Source organism: Pongo abelii, chromosome 3, assembly GCF_028885655.2.
Source record: "Pongo abelii isolate AG06213 chromosome 3, NHGRI_mPonAbe1-v2.0_pri, whole genome shotgun sequence".
NCBI classification, from domain to species: domain Eukaryota; kingdom Metazoa; phylum Chordata; class Mammalia; order Primates; family Hominidae; genus Pongo; species Pongo abelii.
Genome location: NC_071988.2, coordinates 111,634,721 through 111,658,383, shown reverse-complemented (window position 1 = coordinate 111,658,383; position 23,663 = coordinate 111,634,721). Strand labels below are relative to the sequence as shown.

At 36.3% G+C, this 23,663-nt stretch overlaps 1 protein-coding gene across 21 annotated transcripts in view; it reads right to left on the bottom strand.

Annotated features, from left to right (window-relative positions):
- CCSER1 (coiled-coil serine rich protein 1) overlaps positions 1 to 23,663 on the bottom strand; it is a 1,462,495-nt gene that overhangs the window by 1,372,290 nt on the left and 66,542 nt on the right. The window lies entirely within an intron of this gene.

The following is a 23,663-nucleotide window of genomic DNA, read 5'->3' as shown; positions in this document are numbered from 1 at the left end:
AACAAAATAAATTCTATAATTTGGGCCTACAATGAGCAAGTTTCTTTGACCCATGTCATATTCAATGCAATACAGACTTTTTTTACGTTATATTGTTTCCTCTAGATCCAAAATTATTTCGCTGAAATCACTGGATTAACAGTGTATAGATTTATCACATTCCCTTCAGTTACAGTCCATTAAGGTCATAAAGTAGGCTCAAGATATGTAAACTACTAGACATTCTGATGCCAAATCTACCTCTGTCTCTCACTTGGGACACCCTTGAGATAACCTGGTCCATATTACACTCCAATGATCAATGTCCACGTGAATCATCCATGTTAAAAATCAATGCAATCAATATTTCTCTGACCCACAGTCACATACTTCTTGTTCGTAGCCTGTAGTATTTTGTACCATGCAATTGGGTCTCTGGTCCCTCCATCAATAAAAATAATGAAGGGTTAGTAATTTCCATAAATACTAAAATGTAAAGAAGTACAAATTTACCCTGAATCTATAACAGTAAAATCAATATTGTCTTTTATCACATACTTACAGTCTTTTGACCAAAATCCATAGTGAAAAAAATACATATCAATTGTTTAAAACACATAGGCAAAGTCAATCAAAAAGGTTACATACTTTATCATTCTATTTATATAACATTTTGAAACTACAAAATTTTAGAAATGAGGAATATATCAGTGATTGCTGGAACTGTTCAGCATCTTGACTGTGGTGGTGGATACGTGAACCTATATATGTGAAAAACTGTATAGAACAAAACACACACACACATATATACATACAAATAAATACATGGAAAACTGATGAAATCTAACTGTTTGATGGATTGAGTAAATACCCAGGGTATAATACTGTACTATAATTTTGCAAGATATTAGCACTGGAGGAAACTGGCAAAGGGTTCACAGAAACTCTGCATGTAAAACTGCATATGAATCTATAATTTACTCAATAAATTTTCAATTAAAATAAATCAGAAAGAGTTTGTATTCATTAAGGTCCCATTTGAAATAATTATGGAAGGTATTCATGCAAATATGAATATGAAAGATATACATTGAAAACAAGGAAAAACAAAATTTAAAAAACCAATGTTGGTAGAGAGTACCAAGGGATTAAAAAGGCACTTTGAAATTTAGATAACAGAAAAATTCCACTATAAAATAAACGTGCGTAAATTGTGTGATCTATTCCTTCCCTTGTTCTAATTCCCATATTGTCATTTAGAAACAATACACTAAGCCACATTTTCAAAGCAACTCCTAAATCTAGCCAAGCCCAAACTTGCCTTTAAAAGAGAAGCAATGCTATTAAAACATTTTATCTTGTGAACTATGCACATAACTCCTACTAACAACAATAAGAAATGTTTCAATGTGGTGGCATGAATAGTGAAGTGAAAGAGAAGGAAGGAAAATTAATTATAAGAATACAAAAGATAGGAATGGATAGAAGTATATTTTAAATTATAATTATTTTATCCAGGTCTCTTTTTTTAAATGCTAATGAGAAATAAGACATCTTCTTAAGGAAAGAAGGCCCCAGGAAGACCCCTTCTAAATACGCCCCTCTCCAAATACGGGACCCTGTGTCTTTAAACCAGAGCTGCCTCAAGATTATGTCTCATGAATATCCCCACCCCAGAAATCATTTCCATGCACCAGCTTGCTTTGTTACCTGAGCCTGCAAAATTTACTCTTTGATAATTTGATGTGCTTGTACTACCGTTACAGAGTGAAAACCTGCGAGTCATTCTGAGAATATTAGAAAGAAAAAACAAAGAATAACAGATATTTAGGTATAAATATTTCATTTATCTGATATATAAGCTATGTTTTATTCAATTAGTGGTAATAAAAGCAGCCAGGATCAGTCCCACTTGATATGTAATGTAGGCAAAACAAATAAACAATCTTTATCATGTGGCTCTTAGTTTTTGTCCTGTACCAGATCAGTTCAAATAGTCAAGGCATCTAAACTCACTCCTACTTCCGCTGTCAAAGCTCGCTTACAGCAGACATTATACAGTAATCATTTATGCCAAAGGGTAGATGTTATTAAAGACTCAGGTAATAATTCCCTGAAAGAATAAATATATATTTTTAAGAAATAGAGATACAATTTGTATTTTAATAGTGATAAAAGTTTTATGTTTTGAGGTTTGATCAGAATTCCAGGTATCAATATCAAAAAATGACAAGAGAAGACGTTCGTTTCAAGGACACCAGATCCTGCTTGTGTGTTATAATATAATATGCTGTCTAATGCACTGCCTATGCCTAGGTACAGATCTTAGCATATGGTAGGTGCTCAGTAAATATGCTGAATTTTTTAATGCTGTAATTGTACCACATAATTATAGCAAGCTATCTAGTCTACCTAAATATAGTATTAGCTCTGAATGATTTTCAAAAATATATAACTGTCATACACTCTAAGCATCAAGAGAACATAACCTCTTCATATTATATGTAATTATCTACTCTCTCTGCAATGTTCCCAAGATTATTTTTCTTATACTACCATTAAGTATATTTCCACAGAAACTTATAATAGTTTGGGATTTTCTGTATTCTATTGCCTGTTTCCCACCTCAGGTTAGAAGTATTTAAGTGAAAAATTGATACAACTTTTTATTGTCAAAATAATGACTCCTTGCTTATTAAATGACATAAAGATAATATCGTTTTCTAAAAATCGATTCCCATTTATAGAAATTCAATTTCTAAATCATCTTCACAATGCAAAAAATTGCCAAATTATTTCACGATTAATTTTACCACATAACTAAATTAGCATATATTTATATAGTTATTTATCTTTATTTCAAAAATGGAGAAGGGAATAAGAAAAATTAAAATCCAGAGGCTATTAAAATATGTATTTCTGTGTGATTGTGGTACAATGATACATCTAAATTGCATCTGATCAGTTACAGTTTTCTGAAACAATACACATATCTGAAATGATCAGGACCAGCTCTAGCTGGTTCTTACAGATAGCCTTGGCAAGGTGTCCACTGCCTGGTAAATTAAAGTGATTCATCAATGTCATTGCTGTCGCAAATGCACAAGATTGGCCAGTAGAGATGGATACAAAGTACAGAAACGTGCCAGATGTGTTGCATGCTTGAATTTTTTTCAGAGAGGATAAGCACTTCATGTATGCTGAAGCCCATCAGACCTGATTTCTGTTTTGTTATGTTGTCAGAAATCCTGTTCATTAAAATCTAAGAGTGATAGCTTAAGTCACAGAAAGCAAAAAAAAAGCAAATCAAAAAGAAATATATATTCACGTGCAGGGCAAAAAATCACATAGGCGACAAAGTTAAAAAAAAAAAATCATAGAAGAATAAGCCCCAGAGAAGCATAGTTTGTTGTTTTGAGATAAGTGCTAACGTGATGAAATTAAATGTTTTGAATTACAGTAGTTGCCCCTTATCTACAGAGGATACCTTCCAAGACCCCCAGCAGATGCCTGAAGCCACAGATAGTACCAAGTCCTATCTATACTGTGTTTTTCCTTATACATACACACCTATGATAAAGTTTAATTTCTAAATTAGGCACAGTGAAAGATTAACAAAAATAACTAAAAACAAAATATTTTATAACAACATACTATAATAAAAGTGATGTGTGTTCTCATTTTCTCTCAAAGCATCTTATTGTACTGTACATACCTATTTTCAGACTAGGACTGACCACAGGTTAACTGAAATCATAGAAATCGAAACTGCAGATAAGGGGAAACTACTGTACTTGGTCTTAGTAATTTTAAGACAAAGAAATATTGGCAACACAAAAGTTCTTAATAATATTTTACTTATCATTATTACGCTATTTCCCGTAGATCTATTTCCTTATTCCTAATTTATAGAAGCAATCTAAAGACTCAGACTTCTAGCATTTAACTCAATAACTTTATTTAAGCATGGGATACTTATAAGGTATTATTTCAGGTACAAGAGTGATAGCAAAACCAGTACAATCATAATCTTTCTCACAAAATAAGTAGGCTTGTCAGTATCTAAAACTGAACAACAGTCCATATGCCCAATACAAGTAGTGGGATCTGAAAAATCCCCACTTCATTTACAATGAAGAGCAAGGCATGATTTTTATTGAAAATAAGATTAAACTCACAACTGAGACAGATAAATATACTTGGGACTAGGGTTTAGGTAAGTGCCACAGACTGAGAATGTGGATTTGAAGGCAACTACATATATATAATATATTTACAGTGAAGAGCAAGGTATGATTTTTATTGAAAATAAGCTTAAACTCACAAGTGAGTCACATAAGTATATTTGGGACTAGGGTTTAGGTAAGTGACACAGACTGAGAATGTAGATTTGAAGGCGACAACATATATATAATAATTGGGATGATGAGAATGAGTAATATATAAATTATGTAGTGTGAGAAATAAGCCCTGACCTCTTTCAAGATAAATATTTCAGGCATACCTGTTTACCAGACATCTACAACTGGATGTCCATTCTAAAAAATAACCTGATAACAGAATTAATCATTTCTTTCCAAACTTACTTCTCCTCCTATATTTCCTATCATAATGAAGTCCCAAAACATAGGAATTACCGATGACATTGTTCTCCCCATCAATCCCCAACAAATAAGTCAGTGCATCCTGTAGATACATTCTCACAAAAAGTTCATTTCCTCATCCCTATTTCCATACTTCTAATTCATGTCACCATCATTCTCATGTAGATTATTCAAATGATTTCTAGCCCATCTCTCTCTGTGATCTTTCAACTCCCGTACTTTGCCCTGAAGCCAGAATTAGCCTTCTAAAATGCCAACTTCACTCCTTTGCATAAATCCTGTAATAATTTCTCCTTAATCTTAGGTCATATTCCAAACCCTTTCACAGGGCGTAAAAAGCCTTGATCATCAATATCAAATCTCAATAGTATAACCCCCTTCATTGCTAACACCAAACACATATACAGGCATCCTACTCTGTAGACATATTAATATTTATTTATTTATTTATTTATTTATTTATTTATTTATTTTGTAAAGACAGGGTTTTGCTATGTTGTCCAGGCTGGTCTTGAACTCCTGGTCCTAACTATTCTCCCACTTTGGCCTTCCAAAGCTCTGGAATTACAGGTATGAGTCACCACACCTGGCCTAATCTTTTTAAAGTTATTTTAAAGTTTCAGGTTTTCGTATCATGTTTACATTTTTATATAGTTCCAACCCCACTTTCAGCCCATGAAGAGTAAACTACTCCTAAGGAAATTAAGACCCTGAAAAGTTATCACTTGCCCTTACTATGTAGCTAGCTGTATATAACTCAATAATTAAAGCCAGACTGCCTCACTGCAAGTTTAATGTTTTATTTCTTATTTAAGTTTTACAACTTTTTTAAATTAGCAGCACAAATCTCTCTTTTTTCAATTTTTATTTTAAATTTGGGGTACACATGCAAGTTTGTTACAAAAGTAAATACTGTGTGATGCTGGGTTTTGGGGTACAAATGATCCCAGCACCCATATGCTGAACATAGTACTCAATAGTTAAATACTATACAAAATACTAGCAAACTGAATCCAACAGCACACCAAAAAGTTAATTCACCAGGATCAAGTCTGCTTCATTCCTGAGATGTAAGTTTGGTTCAACATACTCAAATAAATAAATGTGATTCATCATATGAATGAATTAAAAACAAAACCGCAGGATCATCTCAATAGACATGGATAAAGCTTTCAATAAAATCTAACCTCCCTTCATGATAAAAACCCTTAAGAAACTAGACATTAAGGGATGGGTGTGGGGACCCATGCCTGTAATCCCAGAACTTTGGGAGGCTGAGGCAGCAGGAGTTTGAGACCAGCTTGGGCAACATAGTAAGATTCCCTTCTACATACAATAAAAATTTTAAAATTTGCCAGATGTAGTGGTGTGTGTCTGTAGTCTCAGCTACTCATAAGGCTGAGGTGACAGGATCTCTTGAGCCTGGGAGGTCAAGGCTGCACTGAGCCATGATCATACCACTGCACTCCAGCCTGGGTAACAGAGTGAGACCCTGTCTCAAAAAAACAATAATAATAATAAAGAAAAAGAAATTAGGCATTGAAGGAATATAATTCAAAATATTAAGAGCCATTTATAACAAACACACAGCCAACATCATAGTGAAGAGGGAAAAACTGGACACATTCCCCTTGAGAACCAGAACAAGACAAAGATGCCTACTCTCACCACTCCTATTCAACGTAGTATTGGAAGTGCCAGCCAGAGCTATCAGGCAACAGAAGGAAATAAAAGGCATCCAAATAGGAAAAGAAGAAGTCAGCCTATCTCTCTTTAGGGACAATATAATTCTATACCTAGAAAGCCCTAAAGACGACTGGGCATGGTGGCTCATGCCTATAATTCCAGCACTTTGGAAGGCCGAGGCAGGTGGAATACAAGGTCAGGAGTTTTGAGACCAGCCTGGCCAACATGGTGAAACCCCGTTTCTACTAAAAAAAATACAAAAATTAGCCAGGCATGGTGGCAGGCACTTGTAATTCCAGCTACTCAGGAGGCTGAGGCAAGAGAATCACTTGAACCCCGGAGATGGAGGTTGCAGTGAGCGGAGATTGCACCACTGCACTCCAGCCTGGGCAACGGAGCAAGACTCCATCTCAAAAAAAAAAAAAAAAAAAGTCTAAAGACTCCACCAAAAGGCTCCTGGAGCTGATAAATGACTTCAGGAAAGTTTCAGGATACAAAATCAATGTACAAAAATTAGTAGCATTGCTATACACTAATAACATCCAAATCAAATCAAGAATGTAATCTCATTTACAACAGCAATACACAAAAAAATTAAATACCTAGGAATAAGTCTAACCAAGGACGTAGAAGATCACTACAAGGAGAACTACAAAACACTGCTAAAAGAAATCATAGATGACAAAAACAAAGGGAAAACATCCCATGTTCAAGGGTTGGAAGAATCAATTATTGTTAAAATTGTCATACTGCCAAAGGAAACCTCCAAATTCAATGCTATTCCTGTTGGTTGCCAAGTGACCAATGTCATTTATCACAGAACTAGAAGAAAAATGATTCTAAAATTCATATGGAACCGAAAACCAGCCTAAATATCCAAAGCAACCCTAAGCAAAAAGAACAAAGCTGGAAGCATCACACTGTACTACCAACTTCAAACTATACTATAAGGCTACAGTAGCCAAAACAGGATGGTACTGGTACAAAAAAAGATGCATAGATCAATGAAACAGACTACAGAACCCAGAAATAAAGTCACACACCTACAGCCATCTGATCTTCAACAAAGTCAATGGAAATCTCTTTTATAAATGATATCTAATACAGAACTGTAATGTGCACATCTTTAATATAAGTTGCTCTGACTGTCACAGTTTTGTAGCTGAAAGATCTTAAAAACATTCCCATCCACTGGACTATCTCAAAAACACTATACACCTCACTTCAATAATGGAAGCTTATGAACTCCAGCTGTAGGGAGAAATCCTTTGACTCTTTCCTATATTATGCCTTAGTACACAGAAGAAGGAATTTAGAGCAAAACATCTGGCAACAAGTGAAGCCCTTTTCAAATTCAATGCACGAACCAATCACCCAGGAGTAGAGAGAAGTATTGTTAAAAAGCGCATTCTGATTCAGTAGGTCCAGGATTAAGCCTTAAATTCTGCATGTCTAACAAGCTTCCAGGTGATGCAGATGATGCTGATTCAAGAACCACCACACATTTGAGTAGCAAGGGTCTGTGTTATGTAAAAAGTTTCTGCTCCTTTCTACCAACTTATTCAAATCTCTTCAGGGATAAAGAGTGACAAATTTTATCCATCAGAATTTTTCACAGTTGGTAAGCGGAATTCATTAAATATTATCCACGTACATACAGAACACACACACATTTTCACACACACTACAAACTCTATCTTCTGCACCTCCTACATCCTGACCCTGTGCAGGCCCCCTCCTCTGCCCCTGCCCTTCTCTCCTGCTTCATGTTCTCAGGTAGTAAAGCCTGTTGGACAGTGAGTGGGTTCCAAAGATTAGATCTGGGATTCCAAAGATTAGATCTGAGGCAGGTTTTCAATTTAGCCTCAGGTTAAGTAAGATACATTTTCCATTGCATCTTTGCCAGAAAGTTCTATATTTGGAAATTATTGGGAACTATCTTGCCCATTATTAAAGCAGATACTTTGACCCACATTTGATCACTAGTGCCCTGTGTATATTTTATCTGTCAAATAGAGCACAGAGTGTGAACTTGCTTTTTCTTTTTTTAACCAGGTGTGCATATTTTTAAATTGAGATAAATGGTGTTTTTCCTTAACTTCAAGAAAGTCAGGTGATGTTGAAATCTATACAGTGAAAGCTTACACACCCCTCATTAAACTTGCTACTATACTAAAGGTCGAAAGTAACTGATTTCACAAGTAGGTCAAGGACATCCTTTTTGTAGTCAATATTCTTAAGAAATATATACTTTGGTGAAAGGACTTTAATTTACTAAATGCTCACTCAAGTGAAAGACACCTTGAAAACCTTTTACAAAGAAAATATTTTTTATAACTAGTTTTGTAAAGAAGGGCTACAATGTAATCGTGTATTGCTGATGATAATGCTTCACTAGTTGGGTATTACATTCAACCTATTTCTCAGGAATGGTGAACATGCTTAGGAGAATTTTTATATAGCTCCTACCTAATCATTTTTAAATAACCTATTTATTTTGATAGAATGCTATTCAACTAGAAAAACATAATGTAAAGAGAAAAATATAGCACTCAAAGCATTAATTCATGACACATTTCTTTAAAATTAATGAGCTGTTAGAATTCATACTCATCTTTCTCCCCTTAATAACAAATCTGTCAAAAAGAATTTACATAACTGTGCAATCAAACACAAATTGAAAAACCTAACAGGAATGCTATATTAAAAGGAATAAAATTAGAATAAAATGTAATATTCCTGGAAGAGCATATTTACTAGAATATTCAAAATTCTTTGTAAAAGGTAATGTGATGCACAGCAAGGGAATCCTTTAACCTCTCTGGACCTCAGCTTCTTCATTTATAAAAGTAGAAAAATGTTTTTTACAGTCTGTTATCTCAAAAGCCTATATGATTGTTCTAATTTCACAATTTACTCTCATCTAGGACTGAATTAGCAGAAACTCTGATGGTGCCTTTGTTATGTAGCAAATCCACTGACTTGGCCAGATCTTACAGTATTTCTTTAGGAAATACATCTGCTTTTTATTGCCTTGTAATGACCTAGCAACTGCATGGCTACGTGATGTTAAAATAACTGAGAAATTCACAGTTAATTCATTTTTGTGAACAATATTTACTGATTATGCTGAGTGATCACATTTTAGAATCACAAGCTTTAATCTCCAGCGTTTCCCTGGGTGCTCTCCAGCAATCCTATTAGCGCATCCCTAACTCGCCTAGGTGATATATTCATATTCTTTACTCTCCTCTCAAATCTCCAACACCTTTTCCTATTATCCTCACTCTCACATTGGTCTATTACTGAAAACATAGAAGCATTTTGAAAAGAACTTCTATAGACTCCTAGTTCCACATTCCCAATCCACTTGCAACCCTGTCCATGTAATCTCCCTTTCTTACCACTGCTAAAGATAAACACTTCCTGTGCCTATCCAAAGCCAGCTCTCCCATATTTGCACTGCGTTCCATCCCCTCTCAGCAAATTAATCGCCTCATTCCAGAAATTGTATTCCTTCTCCATTACATGGTTAATTTTATCTTCTTTAGATTATTACCTACAAATTTATTCAGACTATTCCCTATAAACATAATGTATTAACCTTAAAAACAAACAAAAATTCCTTAATCCCTCTCCTCCCTCCAGCTATTGACTTATTCTATTCTCTCTTTTATGGCTAAATCATTCAAAAGCATCTCTCATGCTTTCTGTCTCCACTTCTGTTTTCTCCAATTTTCATTTAAAGATATTCCAGTCAAGTTTTTATCACCACAATTTCAATGAAGCAGCTTTTGTCAAAGTAATGAATGATCTTTATATTGCTAAGATCACTGCTAAATTCAGTCCTCACCTTACTTAAGAACTAGCATTTGTCAGTGTTGACTAATCCCTTCCTGATGTACTTTCCTTACTTGGTGTCGAGTACAACAAACTCTCCTGGTTTTTCTCCTCACTTCTTGGCTTGTCCCTCACCAAGCATTTCCTGGTTCTTCTTCATAGTTTCCACAATCTCCACAAGTGCGCACTCCTCAGAGTTCAGTTTGTGGACCTCTCCTCTTTATTATGTACACCCCTTTGCCAGGTGATCTCACCTAGTTCCACCTTGTAAATGCCCAGCTATATACCATGGACTCCCAAATCTCTATCCCCAGCCCAGATCTAGCCTGTGAAATCCAGAATCACATATTCTAATGGCCTACTCAACATTTTCACTTAGATGTCCAATAGACATCTCAACCTTACCACATCCCAAAGGAAATACCTGGTTTTCCTCCAAATACTTGCTCATCTCACAATCTCCTTCCCCATCTCAGAAAATGGCAGTCCAATCTAAAAACCAGGCATCCTTATGTCCCTTTCTCTCACACTTCATATTAATCCTCTAGCAATTCCTTATGACTCTCTCTCCACTGCTACCACCCTGTCAGCTACCATTGCTTTCTCCTGATTACCCTGTATCACGGTATTTTCAACACTGATGCCAGAATGCACCTGTCAAATCAGAAGTCAGATCTTCCTTAAAAGCACGCATAACCTTTACCATGTCACACAGATAAAACCCAAAAGCCTTACAAATGCCTTCATGATCTCACTTCCCCCATACACGTTAGGCCTCATCTGCCATTACTCTCCCTCTCAACCACTCTGCTACAACACTGTTCTCCTGGCTTATTCGTCAACAGGCCCAGTCCTCTCGTGCTAAGAGGTCTTTACACTTGATATTCTCTTTGCCTAAAATATTCTTCCCACAAATTAGCCACCCAAAGATCTCTGCTCAGATGCTATCTTTGCAGAAAGACCTTTTGTGAACATCTTACATAAAATGCAACTACCATTGCACTCCTATTTCTCCTCATCTTCCTTTACTTTTCTCCTTAGCATTATCAGACATACAATATATCTATACTCTTTTGGAGTTTCAAAACTCTCCAAATACCACTAATCTCCAGTACGTCAGATATAAACTAGTTCTAGTAAACAACTTTCTAACTTGATTAAATATTTAATATAGTTTATTCAGGGTTAAAGTTATTCTCTACTTTGTTCTTGTATTCCTTAAAACTGAAGAAAGTCAATCCTTCAAATGTATTTAACTATAAGAGATGGGTCACCGTTTTAAGTGATACAACATAAAGAAAGCAAACGATGTGAATAAAAACAGAGAAAGTAAAGTCCCTTAAGATGGAATTTTCAACTTTTTAATATTCAGAGTAATATATGTATTTCAAGATAAAATATTGTGATTATTAGATACTCAAATGCATTAGTTTCCATCATACATTTAAAGAAACAAAACCAATTTGTATATTGGGTGGAGATATATATACATATATGACAACCCAAACAAATACAGCTGCTTTTCTGCACTCCTCAAAACTTGAGCTCTTTACAGTGAATATCTGGGAATATTTGGGAATCTTATTGTGGCAATTTAAAAATCTCTGGACTATAAGATGCTTTGATTAAAGTGATATAGACAAGTCAAAGAATCTTCAGAAGAAAGTATCCAATTTCATGATACATCTTGAAATTTTTCTACCGAATGAAAGCAGGTATATGATGAGAGCTGTATTCAAATAACTAAAGGGCTGACAGCGGTTGTTGCCTGCACTTCAACTTGACATTCCGCTAAGATCGTTTGTCTTGTTAAAGAAGTATTCTGTGTTTCCTTCCAACTTTAAGATTATTTGTTATTTTCTTCTTTTCTACTTCTGTCTATTCTGCCTACAGATGTGCTCAAGAATCTTTGAGAGGAAAAAAAAGCAAAAAACAAAACACAATGACTTCCTTGATTATCTTCTTCCTCTCAAGAATTCATCAGTAAACTTCCTAAAACATGTTTCTGATTACGTTACTACAACTAATATTATTCACTAACTGTTAATCACATATGGAATGAAATCCAAGATTCTTAGGGTAAACTGTTGTGGCTGACTGTATTTGTCAACCATGGGTATAAGAATACTACATCCTACTAGCTTTCCTTCAATGTGATTTTGCCACTCCATTTGAAAGCAGAGTCAAATTGTTCTCTTCTTGAGTCTGGTCTGGCATTCGTGCTTTGCTTGTATCTAATAAAATGCAATGGATATTCCACAGTCATAACAGTAGCTCCTTTTCCTAAATACCTGTGAGCAACACTCAAGAATCTTCATTCTTATTCATTTTAAATGTAACCAGTTACGCAGTCATTCTCCTTGCCTTGAAAGCACTAATGCTGGACTATTACAGGACTAACCATGTCTTCTCTGAAGCAAGAGACAATGAAGGTAGAGATATGATTTTTACAAATAGCTAAAAATAGGGATTTAAGAAACCCACAAATTTCTGGGCTTGCAGTTCTTAAAGTTGAGAATTGAAGATTTGCTGATCTTGTTGCACATGGGGATTTCAAATGCTCTTATTCTTCCAAGGAACAGTTTAAAAGGAACTTTTCAAGGACTTTATCTTTTTCCCCAGAATTGAAAGAAAAGTTACTAAGTTCCCTGTCATTGTCTGATATTACTATATAAAAGAAAAAAGCCTATGAAACTGGACTGTTTTTAACAGCTAGTAGACTAAGGGAAATATAAACTGTTGAAAGTCTGAGAATACACTCAAGACAACTGAAATAAACAAAAATCACATCTCTCCCATAAGACAACAGAATTCTCATAAAGCTAATTAAATCATAAAGCATAATTGTGAAAATGGAATTATTTTAATTTAAAAAAAACAAAATGTTTTACATAGGATTTTAAGTATTCTGCTTTTCAAAACTACTGCCTAACAAAGTCATACAATCATTTAGAGTTTTGCCATCTGTGTCTTTTATTTTATTAGAAATGATAGCAGAGGCCAGGCCAGGCACGGTAGTTCATGCCCATAATCCCAGCACTTTGGGAGGCTGAGGCCGGAGGATTGCTTGAGCTCAGGAGTTCTAGAGCAGCCTGGGAAGTATAGGAAGACCCTGTCTCTACAAATAATTTAAAAAATTAACCAGGTGTGGTGGCACATGCCTGTAGTCTCAGCTACTCAAGAGGCTGAGGCAGGAGGATCGCTTGAGCCCCAGAGGTTGAGGCTGCATTGAGTCGTGATTTCACCACTTCACTTCAGCCTGGGCAACAGAGTGAAATCCTGTCCAAAAAAAAAAGAAAAGAAAAGAAAAGAAGGAAAGAAAAGAAATTATAGCAGAATACCTGAAACTCATACAACAAATAGCTATCATCAATTCAGATGAAGACAACTGCTTTAACTTCATAATTCAACTTTAAGACAAAACATATATATGTATAGTTCATTTTAATTTTAACTTTTAAATTATTTTCGTGTAGATTTTTCAAAGTTCTGTGAAACAATCGTTGATTCTTTTAAACAGTGTAAACTGAAAAGATCATAGCAACAACCACTTGCCTGCTGATACAGGTCAAAGAAGGAAAAGGGAAATGACTGCTCAATTTCCTTCTTTTTAACAAAAGACCTTTCACCTACATAGCTGTTTCTTGGGCCATTGAAAGAGTGCAAACAGAGCATGGAAGGGAAAAAGAGAGATTCCTCCAGTTAGTATTAAGCAAGAAGTCCAAGTGTTTACTTTGCTAACATTAGGGCATAGAAAAACAGCAAGATACCGAGAGAAAGGCTTCAGAAATTGTAATTACAGACAAAACTGCCTGATTAAAGTACTGCACAAACCAAACCAAACCAAACCAAAACAAAACATATAAAGGGATGCGTCACTTAATCCCAGAGGAGAAAAATTACACAGGACAGTTCTTTAACAATGATGGATAAAGATTAATTCTTAATCTGATTTACATTTTAAAACAGTACTATACCAAAAAATTTTAAAAAAAAGAAAAAAAAAACGCTAGACAAACAGACACAATGAGCTTGATTACTCAGAGACATTTAGTTTGGAAAGGAAGTCCTAAAGATTTAATTGGCCCAAAGTAAAGGAAAACTGAAATTCAAAATGTAATGCCACACACAGAAAACATGTTATTATACATTCCATTGTTCTCAAATAAAATTAGAACTGTCTTAGGGTCTCATTGATTAGACCATGAGAAATCTAGTATTATTCTTTAGGCAAGGGTCATGGGCCCCTCTGGTAGTGCAGACATATGCAGATCAAAAGGGGCATGGCCAGACTTCTACTCCAAGCAAGACTGGGACCACACCACTGGCCTAGGGTAGTCAGGCTGCTACTCCTTCACCTTTACCTTAGAACTGAGTGCCCTCAGATTCTGCCCCTCCATCATCTGTTCCACTGCTCAATGCCCAGATCCCTACCAATGATAGTAGTACACAGCATGCTCCAAGGGCAAATCCACTCCTCTGTGCAAGGCTTGACTAGGGGTGCCCCTCACTTGGGCTCTCATGACCAGAACACTTAGTGTCTACTGATTTCCACACCCATACCACCATCTATTTCAGCGGGTCACCCTTTACAGCTTCTTTATACAGTGAAGGGAGGCAATAACGAATAGAAGACTGTCCAAATGGTCACTGGCTCCATTTCTTATAAACAAGTAAGCCTCTGAGCATCTTCTGGAAGGGTAAAAATAGGAGACCTGAAAATTATCTCAGGCAAATATTTTAATTATTGTCAGTACAAAGCCTAACAAAAACAATACATAAGAAAAAATAGGTAGATGTTTGGCACTTGGTGGCTGGCAAGATGGCTGAATACGAATGGCTCTGGTCTGCAGCTCCCAGGGAGATAAAGGCAGAAGGCAGGTGATTTCTGCATTTCCACCTGAGGTACCTGTGGAACTGTACCTCAGCCAGGAGGGACTGTACTATGAGGAACAGTGCATTCTGGCCCAGATACTACGCTTTTCCCAGAGTCTTTGCAACCCACAGACCAGGAGATTCTCTCAGGTGCCTACATCACCAGGGCCCTGGGTTTCAAGCATAAAACTGGGTGGCTGTTTGGGCAGACACTGAGCTAGCTGTAGGAGTTTTTTTTCATACCCCAGTCGTGCCTGGAATGCCACCGAGACAAAACCGTTCACTCCCCTGGAAGGTGGGGCTGAAGCCAGGGAGCCAAGTGGTCTAGCTCAGTGCATCCCATGCCTACAGAGCCCAGCAAGCTAAGATCCAATGGCTTGAAATTCTTGCTGCCAGTACAGCAGTCTGAAGTCGACCTGGGACACTTGAGCTTGGTGGGGGGAGGGGCATCTGCTATTACTGAGGCTTGAGTAGGCGATTTTGCCTTTACAGTGTAAACAAAGCTGCTGGGAAGTCCAAACTGGGTGGAGCCAACTGCAGCGCCACAAAGCCACTGTAGCCAGACTGCCTCTCTAGATTCCTCCTCTCTGAGCAGGACATCTCTGAAAGAAAGGCAGCAGCCCCAGTCAGGGACTTATAGATAAAACTCTCATCTCCCTGGGACAGAGCCCCTGGGGGAAGGGGTGGCTACGGGTGCAGCTTCAGCAGACTTAAACGTTCCTGCCTGCAGCCTCTGAAGAGAGCAGCAGATATCCCGGCACAGTGCTCAAGCTCTGCTAAGGGACAGATTGCCTCCCCAAGTGGGTCTTTAACCCCCGTGCCTCCTGACTGGGAGACACCTCCCAGTAGGGGTCGACACACACCTCATACAGGAGCACTCTGGCTGGCATCTGGCAGGTGCCCCTCTGGGACGAAGCTTCCAGAAGAAGGAATAGGCAGCAATCTTTGCTGTTGTGCAGCCTCTGCTGTTGATACACAGGCAAACAGGGTCTGGAGTGGACCTCAAGCAAACTCCAGCAGACCTGCAGCAGAGGGGCCTGACTGCTAGAAGGAAAACTAACAAACAGAAAGAAATAGTATCAACATCAACGAAAAGGACGTCCCCACAAAAACCCCATCAGAAGGTCACCAACATCAAAGATCAAAGGTAGATACATCCACAAAGATAAGGAAAAACCAGCACAAAAACACTGAAAATTCCAAAAACCAGAATGGCTTGTCTCCTTGAAAGAATCACAGCCCCTCGCCAGCAAGGGAACAAAACTGGGTGGTGAATGAGTTTGATGAATTGACAGAAGTAGGCTTCAGAAAGTGGGTAATAACAAACTCCTCCAAGCTAGAGGATCATGTTCTAACCCAATGCAAGGAAGCTAAGAACCTTGAAAAAAGGTTAGAGGAATTGCTAACTAGAATAACCAGTTTAGAGAAGAACATAAATGACCTTTTTGAGCTGAAAAACACAGCATGAGAATTTCATGAGACATTCACAAGTATCAATAGCCAAATCAATCAAGCAGAAGAAAGGATATCAGAGATTGAAGTTCAACTTAATGCATCATAATGACAGGATCAGATCACACATAACAATATTAACCTTAAATGTAAACAGGCTAAATGCCCCAATTAAAAGACACAGACCAGCAAATTGGATAAAGAGTCAAGATTCATGGGTGTGCGGTATTCAGGAGACCCATCTCACATGCAAAGACACACACAGGCTCATAATAAAGGGATGGAGGAATAATTATCAAGCAAATGAGAAAAAAAAAAAACAGGGGTTGCAATCCTCATCTCTGATAAAACACTTTGAACCAACAAAGACCAAAAGAGACAAAGAAGGGCATTAAATAATGGTAAAGGGATCAATTCAACAAGAAGAGCTAACTATCCTAAATATATATGCACCCAAAACAGGAGCACCCGGATTCAAAAAGGAAGTTCTTAGAGACCTACAAAGAGACTTAGACTCCCACACAGTAATAGTGGGAGACTTTAACACCCCACTGTCAATATTAGACAGATCAATGAGACAGAAAATTAACAAGCATATTCAGGACTTGAACTCAGCTCTGGACCAAGCGGACCTAATAGACATCTATAGAACTCTCCACCCCAAATCAACAGAATATACATTCTTCTCAGCACCACATCACATTTATTCTAAAATTGACCAAATAATTGGAAATAAAACATTCCTCAGCAAATGCAAAAGAATGGAAATCATAACAAACAGTCTCTCAGACCACAGTGCAATCAAATTAGAACTCAAGATTAAGAAACTCACTCAAAACCACACAACTACATGGAAACTGAACAACCTGCTCCTGAAAGACTACTGGGTAAATAATGAAATTAAGGTAGAAATAAATAAGTTCTTTCAAACCAATGAGAACCAAGACAGAATGTAACAGAATCTCTAGGTCACAGCTAAAGCAGTGTTTAGAGGGAAATTTATAGCACTAAATGCCCACAGGAGAAAGCAGGAAAGATCTAAAATTGACACCCTAACATCACAATTAAAAGAACTAGAGAAATAAGAGCAAACAAATTCAAAAGCTAGCAGAAGACAAGAAATAACTAAGATCAGAGCAGAACTGAAGGAGATAGAGACACAAAAAAAACCTTCAAAAAATCAATGAATCCAGAAGCTGGTTTTTTGAAAAGATTACAAAATAGATAGAATGCTAGCCAGACTAATAAAGAAGAAAAGAGAGAAGAATCAAATAGACACAATAAAAAATGATAAAGGAGATATCCCCACTGATCCCACAAAAATACAAACTTCTATCACAGAATACTATAAACACCCCTAAGCAAATAAACTAGAAAATCTAGAAGAAATGGATAAATTCCTGAACACATACACCCTCTCAATACTAAACCAGGAAGAAGTCAAATCCCTGAATAGACCAATAACAAGTTCTGAAATTGAGGCAGTAATTAATAGCCTATCAACCAAAAAAAGCCCAGGACCAGATGGATTCATAGCCGAATTCTACCAGAAGTACAAAGAGGAGCTGGTACCATTACTTTTGAAACTATTCCAAACAATAGAAAAAGAGGGACTCCTCCCTAACTTGTTTTATGAAGCCAGTATCATCCTGATACCAAAACCTGGCAGAGATACAACACAAAAAGAAAATTTCAGGCCAATATCCCTGATGAACATCGATGCAAAAATCCTCAATAAAATACTGGCAAACTGAATCCAGCAGTACATCAAAAAGCTTATCCACCATGATCAAGTAGGCTTCATCCCTGGGATGCAAGATTGGTTCAACATATGCAAATCAATAAAGTAATCCATTACATAAACAGAACCAAAGACAAAAACCACATGATTATCTCAATAGATGCAGAAAAGGCCTTCATACCCTTCTGCTTCAACACCCCTTCATGCTAAAAACTCTCAATAAACTAGGTATTGAGGGAACCTGTCTCAAAATAATAAGAGCTATTTATGACAAACTCACAGTCAATATCATACTGAATGGGCAAAAGCTGGAGGCATTCCCTTTGAAAACTGGCACAAGACAGGGATGCCCTCTCTCACCACTCCTATTCAACATAGTATTGGAAGTTCTGGCCAGGGCAATCAGGCAAGAGAAAGAAATAAAGGGTATTCAAAAAAGAAGAGAGAACATCAAATTATCTCTGTTTGCAGATGACATGATTGGATATTTAGAAAACTCCATCATCTCAGTCCAAAATTTCCTTAAGCTGATAAGCAACTTCAGTAGTCTCAGGATACAAAATCAATGTGTGAATATCACAAGCATTCCTATACACCAGTAACAGACAAACAGCCAAATCTTGAGTGAACTTCCATTCACCAATTGCTACAAAGAGAACTAAATACCTAGGAATACAACTTACAAGGGATGTGAAGGACCTCTTAAAGAAGAACTACAAACCTCTGCTCAAAGAAATAAGAGAGGACACAAACAAATGAAAAACATTCCATGCTCATGGACAGGAAGAATCAATATCACGAAAAATGGCCATATTGCTCAAAGTAATTTATAGATTCAATGCTATCCCCATCAAGCTACCATTGACTTTCTTCAAAGAATTAGAAAAAACTACTTTAAATTTCACATGGAACCAAAAAAGAGCCCATATAGCCAAGACAATCCTAAGCAAAAAGAACAAAGCTGGAGACATCACACTACCTGACTTCAAACTATACTACAAGGCTACAGTAACCAACACAGCATGGTACTGGTACCCAAACAGATATATAGACCAATGGAACACAACAGAGGTCTCAGAAATAATGTCACACATCTACAGCCATCTGATCTTTGATAAACCTCACAAAAACAATCAAAAAGGAAAGGATTCCATATTTAATAAATGGTGTTGGAAAAACTGGCTAGCCATATGCAGAAAATTGAAACTGGACCCCTTCCTTACCCCTTATACAAAAATTAACTCAAGATGGATTAAAGACTTAAGTGTAAGACCTAAAAATCATAAAAACTCTAGAAGATAACCTAGGCAATAACATTAAGGACATAGGCATGGGCAAAGACTTCATGACTGAAACACCAAAAGCAATGGCAACAAAAGCCAAAATTGAAAAATGGGATCTAATTAAACTAAAGGGCTTCTGCACAGCAAAAGAAACTATGATCAGAGTGAACAGGCAACCTACAGAATGGGAGAAAATTTTTGCAATCTATCCATCTGACAAAGGGCTAATATCCAGAATTTATAAGGAACTTAAACAAATTTACAAGAAAAAAACAAACAACCCCATCCAAAAGCGGGTGAAGGATATGAACAGACGCTTCTCAAAAACAGACATTTATACAGCCAACAAACATAGGAAAAAAAGCTCATCATCCCTTGTAATTAGAGAAACGCAAATCAAAACCACCATGAGATACCATCTCACGCCAGTTAGAATGGTGATCATTTAAAAATCAGGAAACAACAGATGCTGGAGATGATGTGGAGCAATAGGAACGCTTTTACACTGTTGGTGGGAGTGTAAATTAGTTCAACCATTGTGGAAGACAGGGTGGTGATTCCTCATGGCTCTAGATCCAGAAATACCATTTGACCCAGCAATCCCATTACTTGGTATATACCCAAAGGATTATAAATCATTCTACTATACATACACATGCACACATATGTTTATTACAGTACTATTCACAATAGCAAAGACTTGGAACCAACTCAAATGCCCATCAATGATAAACTGGATAAAGAAAATGTGGCACATATACACCATGGAATACTATGCAGCCACAAAAAAAAAGGGTGAGGTCATGTCCTTTGCAGGGACATGGATGAAGCTGGAAACCATCATTCTCAGCAAACTAACACAGGAACAGAAAACCAAACACTGCATGTTCTCACTCATAAGTGGGAGTTGAACAATGAGAACACATGGACACAGGGAGGGGAACATCACACACCAGGGTCTGTTGGTGGTGGGGAGCTAGGAGAGGGATAGCATTAGGAGAAATACCTAATATAGATGACAGGTTGATGGGTGCAGCAAACCACCATGGCACGTGTATACCTATGTAACAAACCTGCACGTTCTGCACATGTATCCCAGAACTTAAAGTCTAATTAAAAAAAGAAAAAATCATCAACTACTTTATCATAAACGAATATTTAAAAGTAGAGTTATGTGACAAATCATGATAGTATCTGTGTCTACATTGTGAATATCTACAGAAATCATAGTTGTTTCTTGAGACAAGGTGTAGGCATGTACCTTGTGAGTGTTAAGTAATTATACTTTTTAAAAACTGCTGAAAATTTTACAGTTTACTATCATTTTTTGAAAATCAGTTAAAAATATATGGATAATCAAATACAGATTGCAAATATTCCTGGACATTTTAACAAAGTAATATTTAATGAGTTACAAACAAAGTACTGTGTCTACTATTTATCAATTTATATGAGCCATTAGAAATCACATAAGCAGCTGTGGTTCACGAAAAATGCATTTCTATAAATGAGAAGAAAGGTAGTAATTTCAGTGAATAAATGAATAAATCTCATCACCTAAATGTGACAGACTTGCCATGTAATCAGAAAGAATTAGAAAGCATTCCTAAATTGTGGAAGTAGTGATAAAACCCTCTTCAAATATATCTTACACAGACTTCTGAAAATACAAAATGCATTAGAGCAGTGCTCTCAAGCCTATATTCTATAGGATACCAGATCCATCAACATTAATAGCAGTGCTGTGAAAATGAGACCCTTAGTCCAGCCAGTTTGAGAAGATTGTAATAAACAGAATTTAAACAGTTTATTTACGGCCGGTCACAGTGGCTCATGCCTATAATTCCAGCACTTTGGGAGGCCAAGGCAGGTGGATCACCTGAGGTCAGGAGTTCAAGAGCAGCCTGGACAACATGGCAAAACCCTATCTCTACTAAAAATACCAAAGTTAGCCAGGCATTGTGATGGGTGCCTGTAATCTCAGCTATTCAGGAGGCTGAGGCATGAGAATCGCTTGAACCTGGGAGGTGGAGGTTGCAGTGAGCCAAGATGGCACCACTGCACTCCAGCAGCTTGGGTGACAGAGTGACACTCAGTCTCAAAAAAAAAAAAAAAAAAAAGTTTTTCTTACAGAACATCCAAGAATCCAAGAAAATGTAGTATGTCAGGGTTCATTATGAATTACCAAGCAGAGTTAGTTTTTGAAACATTTAAACCAAAGAATTATACTTTCATAATATCTTGAAAGATTACTATTATACTTAATTAATACCTCTTTGGAAATACTGTGTGACCTTATGGTTTTGTCCAATGTCCTTAGGAAAAAATATTAAGAATAACTAATTGGGTATTATACACTCCTTAAATTATGTATCAACTTTCCTTAATAGTAACCTGAAGTATATGATAAACTGGTAACCTGTTCAACAGCTGGAACTACTATGATAATCTTCAGTAAACAGTGTTTCAAAATCTGGCATTTCTCCTTACTATTATAAACTCTTGTCCTCCATCTACACAAATCTACACAACTTTCATGACCCAGAACAAGTGTTGCATATACTATATACCTCTTCTCTTTCTCTGAACATCTGTAATTCTAACCTTATCCTGAACTGTTTAATATAGTAGCCTATAGCCACACATGGCTATTGGTGCTTTTAAATGCATCTTGTCAAAATTAAGATGTTCCGTAAGTGTAAATACACACAGGATTTCAAATATTAAGTATAAAAATTATAAATGTCTCAATAATTTTATGTTAAATTATAATATTTTAGATATATTAAATCTAATACATTAATAAAATTAATTTCACCTGTTTAACTTTTTAAAACTATGGCTATGAGATAACAAAATCACACATGTGACTCACATATTTTTACAGAAGAGTCCTGGCCTACATTATGCATTTTACTCAATTATATAACATCTTGTGCTAATTCTATAATATCTTTGCTACCTTCTTTTCCTATCACTACAGCATGTTCTTTAAGAGCAAGTGTCTACAATCTATATAGAACCCAAAAAAGTTTACATAATATTCATGCAAAATAAATACACTGATTTATTGCACCAAGTAAAAATTGAATTATTTATTTTAATTGTAAGCTGGTTCTGAAATGAGAGTTTAATTTGTATATTTGCCCTAGGAATGGTAAGGAACAGCCAAAACTGTTTCTGCAATCCTATTTGCATGTGAAGCATGCACTCTAAGAATTGGCTTATTGAGGGATTTTTGTCTACTCTCCTCATATTCCTGGACAAGGTTTGGAAGACATTATGGACTCTATTTTGAAAGCTTTCTGGAGTGTTTCTTTGGGAAATCTGCATACATGATACCATAAATGTTAAATAAAAAATGCTGCTGCTTTCACCCACATACTGAAAGTCTTGAAGACAGGAAGTATTTCCTATTCATCTTTACATTTATAAAAAGCATCATTATACATAGTACATAGGAGCTATATAAGTACTGACGTAATCTATAAAAAACAAAAGTTGACTGTTTTTAAGGATGCTAAGGTAGATTAGTAGGCAATCTATTATGCATGTAATACATATATTATGTATATTATTATGTATATAGTAAACTAGTAGGTAATCTTTATAAGATCTCTTGGCAATATGTTAAACAAAAACCCTTGCCAAGTCAAATTATGTTTATTAATACACTCATCTATTTTTTAGGCTACTGAAAATCCTATCAGCTGTAATCTTATCTGTTTCCTAAGGAATTACCATAACTTCATAGCAGTAAGTGCTGAAAGCTCTAGAATGGCCATTGTTCATAAGCAAAGTGGGCTTTGCTGGGTTTTTTTGTATGATTTTCTAAAAAGATTTTTAGAAATTTTTTTTTAGCTGAAAAAATCCTCTAAGGAAAAATATCTCTTGTAGGTATCAAGATATTTGTGTACCCATTTATTATTCTGCGTTAAAATATTAATTTTGCTCTCTAGGAAAAATAACGTAGTAAGCCATTATTAATTACGTAATCCTCAGTAGAATTTAGAGGGCAGTCTCAGAAAGAATTAAATATGAGGCAGGAGGATTCTGTTTACTTTGAGAAAATATTTCAGGTGTGGGATGGTCCAGAGACATGTACTCTGGGAAGGAGATAACACAATATGCCATAATGACTTCAGGTTTTAGGGAACTGGGTGCTACTAATTAGGCTAACAGCAGTCAGAAAAAAAGTGTGTG